The following is an 11756-nucleotide window of genomic DNA, read 5'->3' on the forward strand; positions in this document are numbered from 1 at the left end:
CAAACATAAAATTCAATTAACATAATTACATGCCCGATTAAGTTACAGGAACTTACCTCGACACTTGTTCGCGTAAAAAGTCTACTAATCTGAAACCTTTTCTTTTCCTCGATCTAACCTCGAATTAGTGTTGTCTGGATCTATATAAATGAATTTAACTATCAATTTCACACATTTCATATTTAAATGGACTCAATTTACGTCCTAGGAAAAATTATCATTTTGCCCCTAACTTTTCTATAAATTTCGATTTTGTCCCTAGGCCCGAAAAATGAAACTTGTGCAAATTACTCCCTATTTCAAGCCTAACCAAAGCCCCATTACAAATTTTCCAGCACGTGTTCATAAAATTTCAAAATTTTTCATCAAATTTTACAACTTTTCATTTTAGTCCCTAAATCATGTTTTCATCAAAATTTGCTTTATAAAAGTTGTTTATCTATGAATCTAATTTTCAGCATATTCATCCATGACCCAAATTTCATACCTTGATAACTTTTCAAATTAATCCCCTAAATAGAGAGATTAGATTATCCTGATTTGAAAAATATAAAAATCATTAAAAACGAGACTTGATTTCATACCTTTCCAAACTTGGTTAGTTGTCATCCTCTCTCCTAGGGTTTCTATGGAAATTTTGGGAAGATGATATGAAATTAGATGATTATTTATTTTTATTTAATTACCATCTTTTAGTTTTAATGATTTCCAATTTAGTCCCTTGCCTTTTCCAATTTTTCCATGGATGAGCCATTAAGAAAAATATACATAATTTAATCCATGGTCTAATTACTATATAAGGACCTCTAGATTTGAATTACATAGCTATTTAATCCTTATAGCTACTAGAATTCAACTTTTGCATTTATGCGATTTAGCCCTTCTCGTAATTAAGCACTTAATCGATAAAATTTTCGTATCAAAATTTTCACATGACATGCCTATTATAATACGAATCATATAATGAAATAAAAATAAACCTTATTTTCAGGTCGGATTTGTGGTCCCAAAACCACTATTCTGATCTCACTGAAAAATAGGTTGTTACAACTTTCCCCCTTTAGGGATTTTCGTCCTAAAAAATCTTACCAATAAAAAGATTCGGTTATTGCTTCCTCATAGTATCCTCCAGCTCCCAGGTAGCTTCTTCAATACCATGTCATTTCCAAAGAACTTTTACCAATGCTACCTTTTTATTTCTTAACTCTTTTGTTTCCCGAGCCAAGATTTTGATTGGTTCTTTACTATATGTCATATCAGGATGAATCTCTACTTCTATTGGAGAGATAACATGTGAAGGGTCGGATTGATACTGCCGTAGCATAGACACATGAAAAATATTAAGAATCCGGTCAAGTTTTTATACCACCCCTTACCCGTGTCCGACGCCAGGACAGAGTACGAGGCATTACCAAAAAATACATAGTCATTCATGCAAAATCGAGGTATAAAATTTTTCTTCAAATCAATTTCATTCATACATACACAATTTGTCCCTAATATGGTCCTACGAGGCCCAAAACAGCCATAAAAAAAGGATCAGGACTAAATCGGGAACTTTTAGAAAAGTTTGTGAAATATTCCCTGATACAGAGCCACATGCCCGTGTGCTCTCGACACGCCCGTGTCCTCTAGCCGTGTAAATTTTGACTATGATGTCAGCATCAATTTAGGGTCACACGACCATATCACACGCCCGTGTGGCCAGACCATGTGGTCGATTAAAATTAAATGAATTTTTTCATAAAAAGGTGCAGACTTCAAATGACCAGAGTACACGCCCATGAGGGTAGGCCGTGTCTTTTACACAGCCAAGACACACGCCCGTGTCATAGCCCGTGTGTTTACTGCTGAGCATACTGACTTGTAAAATTAGGGTACAGGGGACACACGGCCATTCAACATGCTCATGGGACAGACCGTGTGTCACACACGGCATAGACACATGCCCGTGTGTCCACTCATGTGGACAATTTGAAGGCTATTTTCCCAAGCCAATTGCCACCCTTAATCACTCATGCACTTAAGCATATTTCATAGCATTTAACATGACATACTTAGACACTCAATATTTAACACCATAGCACTTTCACCTCTTTATAATATCATCCTATTGCACATTCCCTTAATCACACCATTTGAAAGCATTCTATACAAATTTCATGCATATCAACTTAATTATCAAAATTTCAAGTTGTACATTTATAACTATTGTCATCTTAGGCTATTAAACCATTCCTTATTTCCTAGTATTTAATCCATACATCTTCATACATTCACCAAGCAATTTGTATTCCATATTATCAAGATAATATCTCATCATATATCCATCACACAAGCCACATAGCACATCATCAAGGCATCAACACATGCATGCATGAACAATTAGATATTACAAGCCAAGAATCAATCATGAGCCATATCACATAGCTATTACAAAATGAATCATCAACATCATAAGCCTTCACAATTTGGCCAAATAGCATGACACATATCACAAAATAACCAAGTTCCCTATACATGTCATACTCAAAATAACAAATTCACTATACCCAATATTCTTTTGTTAGCGTGATCGAATGCTCCGGCAACTTTCGATCCCCAAGCTAGCTTCGTGGACTGTTGGAAAAGAGAAGGGAGTAAGCATTTAAGCTTAGTAAGTCCACATGCAAATAATATGCAATATTAGTAAACCATAATCATACAAGACATGGTAACATAACCACCAAGATTATTCATCATTTAAGCATTCTAGCTCATTTATCAAGTATTCATATATACATATATGAATGTACTTTCTCATCACATATCATCCTTTAACAAGGCATCACTCATGAGTATAATATACGTACATGTACATACCCGTAGCATAATAACTTTACCTTCATTACCATGCCCATCTTGGGACTTCCATTGCATCATCCATTATAATACCCGTTGAACACTCGAAATACTATTGGATACACGAAAACCTGCACATAAGTTCTAGATAAGCATACTTAGCCGAAGCTACCTCATATCATGCAACGGTCGCAATAGGGCTACTCACGGGCTTGCTCATATAAGCTATCAGTCAAGGTATAACTACACGAGCTTCTCACAAAAGCTGTCAGGTATCCAACCACTAAAGGATTACCTAGCCACTAGTAGGACACACAAGACCATTGCCTAGGACTCAATCACATGTATCGCATCCATTATAAACTCGGACCACTCAACGAGCTTGGATGCTACATATATCACGAACCCGGACCACTCAACGAGTTCGGACTTCTTAATTCCTAGTGACATGTCACTTGTATCCTAAACTATTCCTAAGGTTCAAACAGGGTTTTTCTCACTTGCACCTTGCACCTCTATTGCACTTACTCGTGATGTCGTGGATAACGACCATAATATCATTCATGCTTACAATAGTACCATTAGACATAGCATACATAATAAGCAATAAAATAATTATCACATAATGTTAACACAACATAACATACCACATTGTCACATTATTTACACATGTACTTACCTTAGTACAAAAATGATGGTAATTGAGCCTAATCATCGTATATTTTATTCTTCCCTCGGTCAAGACCCAGTTCATGTTTTTCTTGATCTATAATGCAAAATTTAACTTATTTATTAATCACATTACTCAAATCGATCCATAATTCATGTTTTGGTTAAATTACCTTTTTACCCTATCTTTCCACTTATTTACGATTTAGTCCTCAGGCTCGTAAAATGAAATGCATGCATTTTCTTGGTTACCCAAGCCTAGCCGAACCTTTACTATGCTCATATCAGCCCATATTTTCCTTTATTTCACATTATTACTACCCACTTTTACACTTTTACAAACAAGTCCCCTTTTTAGTTGTTTTCACTAAAAATAACCTAGTAAAAGATGTTTATCATGCATCAAACATTCATATTCCTCCATTAATGAACAAAATACATGAATGTTACATATGATTCAAATTTCATACATGAACCCTAGCTTAAAATATAGCTAGAAATGGATAGATCATGCTTCAAACATTTCAAAAATGCAAAGAATATTAGAAACGAGGCTAGGATTGACTTACAATTAAGCTTGAAATGTTGAACAAAACCCTACCTATGGTGTCTTGAAATTTTCGTCAATGAGAGAAGAAGATGGACACCAATTTTGACTTATTTTCCCTTTTTATTCTTTTATTTACCAAATGACCAAAGTACCTTTAATGCTTTTCTTTCAAAATTTTCTTATACATGTTCATTTTTGTCCAAACTTTTAGAAATTAGTCAAATTACTAATTAGGACCTTCTAATTCATAATCTAAAGAAATTTCATGCTAAAATTTTCTAGAATGCAAGTTTTGCATCTTATTCAGTTTGGTCTTTAAAATTCAATTGGACATTTTATGCTTAGAATTTCTTTATAAAACTTTCACATAAGCATGCATTCATCATAGACCTCATAAAAATCATAAAATAATTATTTCTATCTTAGATTTTTGGTCTCGAAACCACTATTCTTACTAGGTCATAATTCAGAGTGTTACAACTCTCTCCCTTTAGGGATTTTTGTCCCCGAAAATCTTACTGGTAAAAAGGTTTCGGTATTGTTTCCTCATGGCCTCTTCGGGCTCCCATATAGCTTCTTCAACACCATGTCTTTGCCATAGGACTTTCACAAGAGTAACACTTTTATATCTCAACTGTTTGACTTCTTGAGCCAATATCTTAATTGGTTCCTCACCATAAGTCATATCCGGTCTAATTTCAACCTCTGTCGGTGCAATCACGTGAGAAAGATTGGATCTATATCGGCGCAACATGGACACATGAAACACATCATGAATCTTTTCCAAATCAGATGGCAAATGTAACACCCCTTACCCGTATCTACTACCGGGATAGGGTTCTAGGTGTTACCGGACTTAAACGTACACAATTTTGTAAAATCAAACCATTAAATTTCATTTCAATTAAAAACATTCAATCACATACATAATGTCCCTTACACGAGCTACTGAGGCTCTAAACATGCATTAAAGGCAGTTTGGGACTAAACCAAGAACTTTGGAAAGTTTTGGGAAAACTTAGAAAAATTTTCATGAAATAGGGTCACACGCCCATGTGTCTTCAACATGCCCGTGTCCTCAGGCCGTGTAACTCTCTATTTATGATGTCAGCAAAACAAATTGAACCACCCAGCCAGGCCATACGCCCGTGTACTAGGCCATGTCCTCCACACGGCTGAGACACATGGTCATGTCTCTGCCCATGTGGCTAGCACTTAGGCTATTTTCCAAGCCTTTTTGTTGCCTTAACCCTTCACATGCTTAAACACTTCATAAACATATGTTATAACACCGATTTAATGATTACACATCCTTTATTAAGACTCAAAAATAGAATTTGCATGGCTACATACATGTGAATCACATACTCGTATAATACCAAGTCTAAACACATCCATTCATATTATTTTGGCTTTACCATTTTAATCACTCTTATACTCTTATACCATGTTTAATAGCGTACCATTTAATCTCAACAAAATTAGCAAGCATACATATCATGATATCATCTAATCATAGCAATCAAACCAAATCATATAACCACTTCATACGGCAATATCACATAACTTGGATAATTAGGCTTACCAGCTATGACCATCATAAGCCACACCTTATGGCTATATACAATGTACTAATATAAGCCAAAATCTTGGCCAAATCATAAGAACACATATCAATAACTAAGTCCCTATACATGCCACTCACTTGAAGACGTTTAAGACTCATTAATACCCCAAAAGTGATAGCTTGATAGTGTGATGCTGCCTCCGATGATCTCCAACCCCGAGCTAACCTGACAACTCTAAAAGAAATGGATAGGAGAGGGGTAAGCTTTATAGCTTAGTAAGTCCATATGAAAATAATGAGAAATTTATTAACATGCTTTTAGCAAATTCTTACGACATGTTCTCATTGTAACACAATCGAAGTTACACATAATTCCACTATTTGTGTAAACCCTAAATTTGGGGCCTAGGAGAGTTGGGTTTTGAGTTTGGGATTCGGATAGAAGAAAACCTGAATAATTAAGAAGTTTTAAATATTATCGTTTAAGAAAAAAAATTTGAATTAAATTACTACTAGAAAATTTTTACTGTATTTATTATTACGGATATTTTAAATTTTTATGATTAGATATATTTATAAAATTATTATTATTATTATTAGATAAAAATATATATGTTTATAAAAGTATTTTTGTTTTGGTGTTTAAACTCTAGGAAAAAAATTGTTTTAATTTTTGCCTCATAGAGGGAATCTGGGCATAAGGCTTATAAAATAAATTGGGCAAGACTGGGCATGAAGAAGCGTACCTGTGTAACACCCCAAACCCGGCCTAGAAGTTTGGCTCGAATCTGGCATGTCACATTGAAGTGTTTTTCGAAAACCATGTTTCCATTAAAAACCCTTCTTAATAATTAAAAACTTATACCCTTTTTAAATCTTGTTAGAAACCTCAGTTGAATAACATTCTTAACAACTTTGTAAAAATCTTGGCAGTTACGGAAGCTTGATTTAAAAACAATTGCGGTTACGTGATGTTTTGAACAACAGTAGTTGCTTTGGAAAACCGTGTTCTAATACTAGAAATTATAAGAACAATAAATAAAATTCCAAATTTGAAATCTAGAAAATTGCAATGGCTTTACTACAACCCACATAAAACATTTAAAAGTAATAATCAAAACTATAAAATAAACAGTGTGTGTGTGGCTTCCTCCGAGCCCCTCGCAGCTCCGATCCGTCTAAGGTTGGAAATTACATGAAAGGTTAATAAACAGGGTGAGTTTACAAAAACTCAGTGTGAAATCCCCTACTATAAAAGGAACAGTCAGTCATATAAAAAATTAAAAGCCTGGCCCCAACCTTACTTCCAGTTTCAATACCAATTGGGCCTTAGCCCATTATAACAGACAGCACCAGATGGGCTTTAACCCATTACAAAATAAGAAACATTATCAGAACTAGAATCAGAATTAGAATCAAAATTAGGTGACAGAATCAGAATCAGTATCAGGTAACAGAATCAAAATTAGAATCTGTATCAGGTAACAGAATCAAAAATCAGAATGTGAATGCAATCCCAACCCAATCCAGCCTATAACCAACCACTACACTCCACCCGTACCAGCCCTACACTGCATGTGGGGAATAGCTCAACCCACCCAGCCCTACACTCCACGGTTGCAGCATTACTGCTCAGTTATCAGATATTGTGACAGAGTCACCAGATACAGATATTGTTGTAGAGCCACCAGAATAGTTGTGGCATAGCCACCAGAAACAGATAATGTGGCAAAGCCACTTAACAGAATACGTGGCACAAAGCCATCGATAACTGCATTAGATTAGGCACATAGCCATCAACTAGAGTAACATAACCGGCACACAGCCCTAGGTAAATGTGATCGACACAGAGTCGCCAATAACCATATATTGGCACATAGCCTTAGGCAAATACATTTGGCACACAGCCATAATCAGGTTGGCACAGAGCCATCTGTAGGTTGACACAAAGCCATAATTAGAAGGCTTTAAGCCATCGGTAGCTGTATCATGTTAGGCATATAGCCATCAGCGACGGTAATATAGTCGGCACATAGCCTCGGGTAAATATGATCAGCACTCAGCCATTGATCAGTCCACAGTCATCTTGGGCGACCCGTGCGACCTTATGAAATCAGTACGAATATACGGCTCTTAAGCCTTCGGTGGATCCACAATCGTCAAGCAACTATGCGATCCTAACAAATCAGATCTTCCACCGTACAAAATCCCAACCCATGCAACATGTCATGTATGCAGAATGTCATGCCAATATTTGAATCAAACAATCACAGTCAAGTCATTCATATACCAACATATATTCACAATCAATTCATCAACCACACAGTCCAAGTTGGTCACTTGGCCGCAAGGGCAAAACAGTCATTCAACATCTTAGAGGCAAAATGGTAATTTTACCCCACAAGGTATCTCAGTAATTTCACCCTATAGGGGTATTTTAGTAATTCTACCCAATAGGGGTATTTCGGTAATTCTACCCTACAGGGGTATTGCGATAATTCTACCCTACAGGGGTATTTCGGTAACTCTACCCTACAGGGGTATTTCGATAATTCTGCCCTACAAGGGTATTCTAGTAATTCTACCCTACAGGGGTATTTCGGTAATTTTACCCTACAGGGGTATTTCGGTAATTCTACCCTACAGGGGTATTCCGATAATTCTACCCCACAGGGGTATTCCGATAATTCTACCCTACAGGGGTATTCTGGTAATTCTACCCTACAGGGTATTCTGGTAATTCTACCCTACAGGGGTATTTCGGTAATTCTACCCTATAGGGGTAATTCGATAATTTTGCCCTACAGGGGTATTTCAGTAATTTTGCCCTACAGGGGTATTTCTGTAACACCCTGAATTTGGGCCTAGAAGTTTTGGGCCTTGAGCATGGGAGCGGTTGAAGGAAGCTTTTAATATTTTGTTGTGCATGTAAATTTTGTTAATGAAGGCTTGTTTTAGTGGTTAAGTGTGCTGAGAAGTGTTGGAGAAGTCTTGGGTTCAAACCTGGACTCTAGTAAAATTTAAGGTAGATCAAACCCTGGGTGTAGTAGGTAGGCCTTAAGAATATTGTTGGAGAAATTGTGACACAAAAGGAGTGTGGTGTAGTGGCAAGGTGACGCCACTTAGGGGACAAGGAAGTGACGCCATAGAGGAAGCAAGGGGTCCAAGGTTCAAGGCTTGGCTCTTGCAATATATTTTGGTTTTTCTTTTCAATAAATCTAGAAGCAAGTAGGTGCGCTTTAAAGTTTAATGTGTTGGATTTATGACACAAATGAGTTGGTGGCCTAGTGGTGATGGCGTGAGTTGGCATATAGGAGGACTTTGGTTCGAATCCCTTGGCATGCAAAGGTTGATTATTTTGCTATGTTGGGATAGCAAGAGTTGGTGTTGAATTTAAACTCTGATGATGGAGGGATCCCACATCGGTAAGCTAACATAGGAGTGGATGCGAAGCTGGCTTTAAATAGAGAGAACTATGAGGAGAGCAAAGGTACCTTTCTTGGCTGATCCCTTTCGCGTTATGGCGTGCTCGTTTGGGTTGGGATCGGCTAGAAGTGCTCGAAGCGCGGATTAACTCCAGTCTCCTATCAGGTGTGTATTTATCACTACTCTTGTGTTGGATGGCTACTACGGGCCGCGATGGGCCGAAAGGGGCCATGTGGGCCCAATGGGCCTACGGGCCCAATTGGATAAGTTGTTTGATTGTGTAGTAAATATTGGACTAGGCTAGGTGAATCGAATATCTGTGGCTAGGTTTGGGTTAGAAGGGCCACACGAGCGTGTGGGCCCATTTGGGCCGGGAATAGGTTTTAGGCCCATTCGTATTGTTATCCATGTTTAGAATACTTTAGTTTACCAATTACTGAAATGCCCTCGACTTGTAAAATTACCAAAGTACTCCCGATTTACAGAATTACCATTTTACCCTCAGTTATAGAATTACTATTTTACCCTCGATTTACAAAATTACCAAATACCCCTAGTTTGCAAAATTACCCAAAATATCCCTAGTTTGCAAAATTACCAAAATACCCCTGGTTTGTAAAATACCAAAATACCCATGGTTTGCAAAATTACTAAAATACCCTGTAGGGTAAAATTACCGAAATACCCCTGTAAGGTAGAATTACCATTTTGCCCCTAGGGTGTTAAATGACTATTTGCCCTTGGGCAAGTGACTGACTTGGACTGTGTGATATAGACAACTTTGAAGGAGCAGCGAGGCTTGGAGTATCGACTTGGATAAGCTTGAATCGTATTATTGGACCCTGTGAAGGTAAGCACTTATGCTCAATAAGGGTTCTTTGGCCGAATAAGGTAGGGTGGATTTGAGTTTGTTAAGCATAACTTGTATGCTAAAAATGGTGATGAATAATTGTAGGACATCGTAAGGGATCTCAGTAGCAGTCGTCGCGAAACAGGTGTGTACCGAACACCCTTCTTAGTTCAATTCGGCAAAAGCGAAATGCCGAAATTCGGCATTCATAGCTTGTAAGTAGCGAATGCTCTCAAGACATAGAGTAATTGTTAATCTAGCACGCAAGGTGTAAGTAATTTGTGTGACGTCTTAACGTACTTGGAAAAGAGGGCTCGATGGCCAAAATTGGGCCATGGCTTACGGACCAATATGGTAAAGATGGGCAAATTAGCTTTTAGTTAGATGGTGGAACCAAATTGCATAAAACTGCTAAAATTACTGATGTAGCATGTGTAGTTGCGTAAGTTACGAAATTACCCCTAAAGAGCATAATTACCGAAATACCCTAGGGTTTAAATTGGCTAACTGCATGATTGATTAATACTGTATTGTATATGATATGCTTTATTAATATCTGTTGCATGGGCTTGGGGTAATTGATGGAGGAAGTATTGAAAGTGGTTCATCCACGTACTGGAGGCTTTGCCTCAACTTACTGATATTTGAGCAGCGTTGCTGCAACTGTGGAGTGTAGGGCTGGGTGGGTTGAGATATTCCCCACGTGGAGTGTAGGGCTGGGTGGTTGAGATATTCCCCACATGGAGTGTAGGGCTGGTACAGGGCAGTGTAGCGTTGGTGGTTGAGTAGTCTCCCCAGTTGGGCTTGCATTCATTACTACTATGGTTACTTATGTTACTGAATTGGGCCTATTGTGTAATATCCCGAATTAGGGCCTAATCGGAATAGTGGTTTCGTGACCATAAATCTGAGATAGAAATAATTATTTTATAATTATTTTAGGTTTATGATTGATTGCATGATTGTGTGAAAATTTCGTGATGAAATTCTATGCCTAAAGTGCTTAATTGAAAGTAGGAACTAAATCGAATAAGTTTTTAGTATGAAATTTTTTTGGAATATTAATGAGGAGGTCTTAAATAGCAATTTGACCAATTTTCAGTTCATGGACAAAATTAGGACATGGAAGGAATTTTGGAAAGTTTAGTAGTAAGGGTATTTTGGTCATTTAGTTATTAAATGAATTAAAACAAAATTAAAAGCCAATTTTTGTCCATCTTCTTAATTAGGCCGAAATTCAAGGGTTCTCCATAGCTAGGGTTTGTTTCAAGCTTCCAAGCTCCATAGTAAGTGATTCCAAGCCCCGTTTTTAATGATTTTTACGATTTTGAGATCCCGGTAACTCGATAAAGCTTATGTTAGCAATAATTTAACCTAGGGTTTATATTTGGAAAAATACCCATAGGTGAAATTTGTGTATTTTGATGTTTTATGATAGAATATGAAGTTTTAAATTACGTTAGACAACTGTACTACTCGATTTTAAGCAAAAACAAGTAAAGGGCTTATCGGTAAAAATACCTAATAGTCACAAGTACATGTTAGAGTGAGAATTGATGTTGCCATAGAAGAGAAAAGTGATCAGCATGTTGTAAACATAAGAATAAGGAAAAATTTAATCCCGAGCCTAGGGCAAAATGTAAATATGCAAAAGTTAGGGTAAAATTGTAATTTTTCCAAAATTTGAGTTAAGATAATTTGATAATGTGAGTATTAAATAAGCTAAATGTGTATTTTAGATCAAGAAGACGTGGAATCGACCTCAATCGAGGAAAAGAAAAGATTGTGGACTAAATGCAAAATCTTTGTATTTTGGTACCAAGGTAATGTGTAATAAGTGCATAATGTTATTT

General features: G+C 36.8%; 1 long non-coding RNA gene across 1 annotated transcript; it reads left to right on the forward strand.

Annotated features, from left to right (window-relative positions):
• Positions 1–9138: 9138 nt before the first annotated feature.
• Positions 9139–10048, forward strand: LOC107888180 (uncharacterized). The gene is made up of 3 exons (XR_001681311.2): positions 9139–9218; positions 9829–9903; positions 10009–10048. It is a non-coding gene; the product is annotated as an uncharacterized lncRNA (long non-coding RNA).
• The last annotated feature ends 1708 nt before the right edge of the window (positions 10049–11756 follow it).

Source organism: Gossypium hirsutum, chromosome A03 (assembly GCF_007990345.1).
Source record: "Gossypium hirsutum isolate 1008001.06 chromosome A03, Gossypium_hirsutum_v2.1, whole genome shotgun sequence".
Lineage (NCBI taxonomy): Eukaryota > Viridiplantae > Streptophyta > Magnoliopsida > Malvales > Malvaceae > Gossypium > Gossypium hirsutum.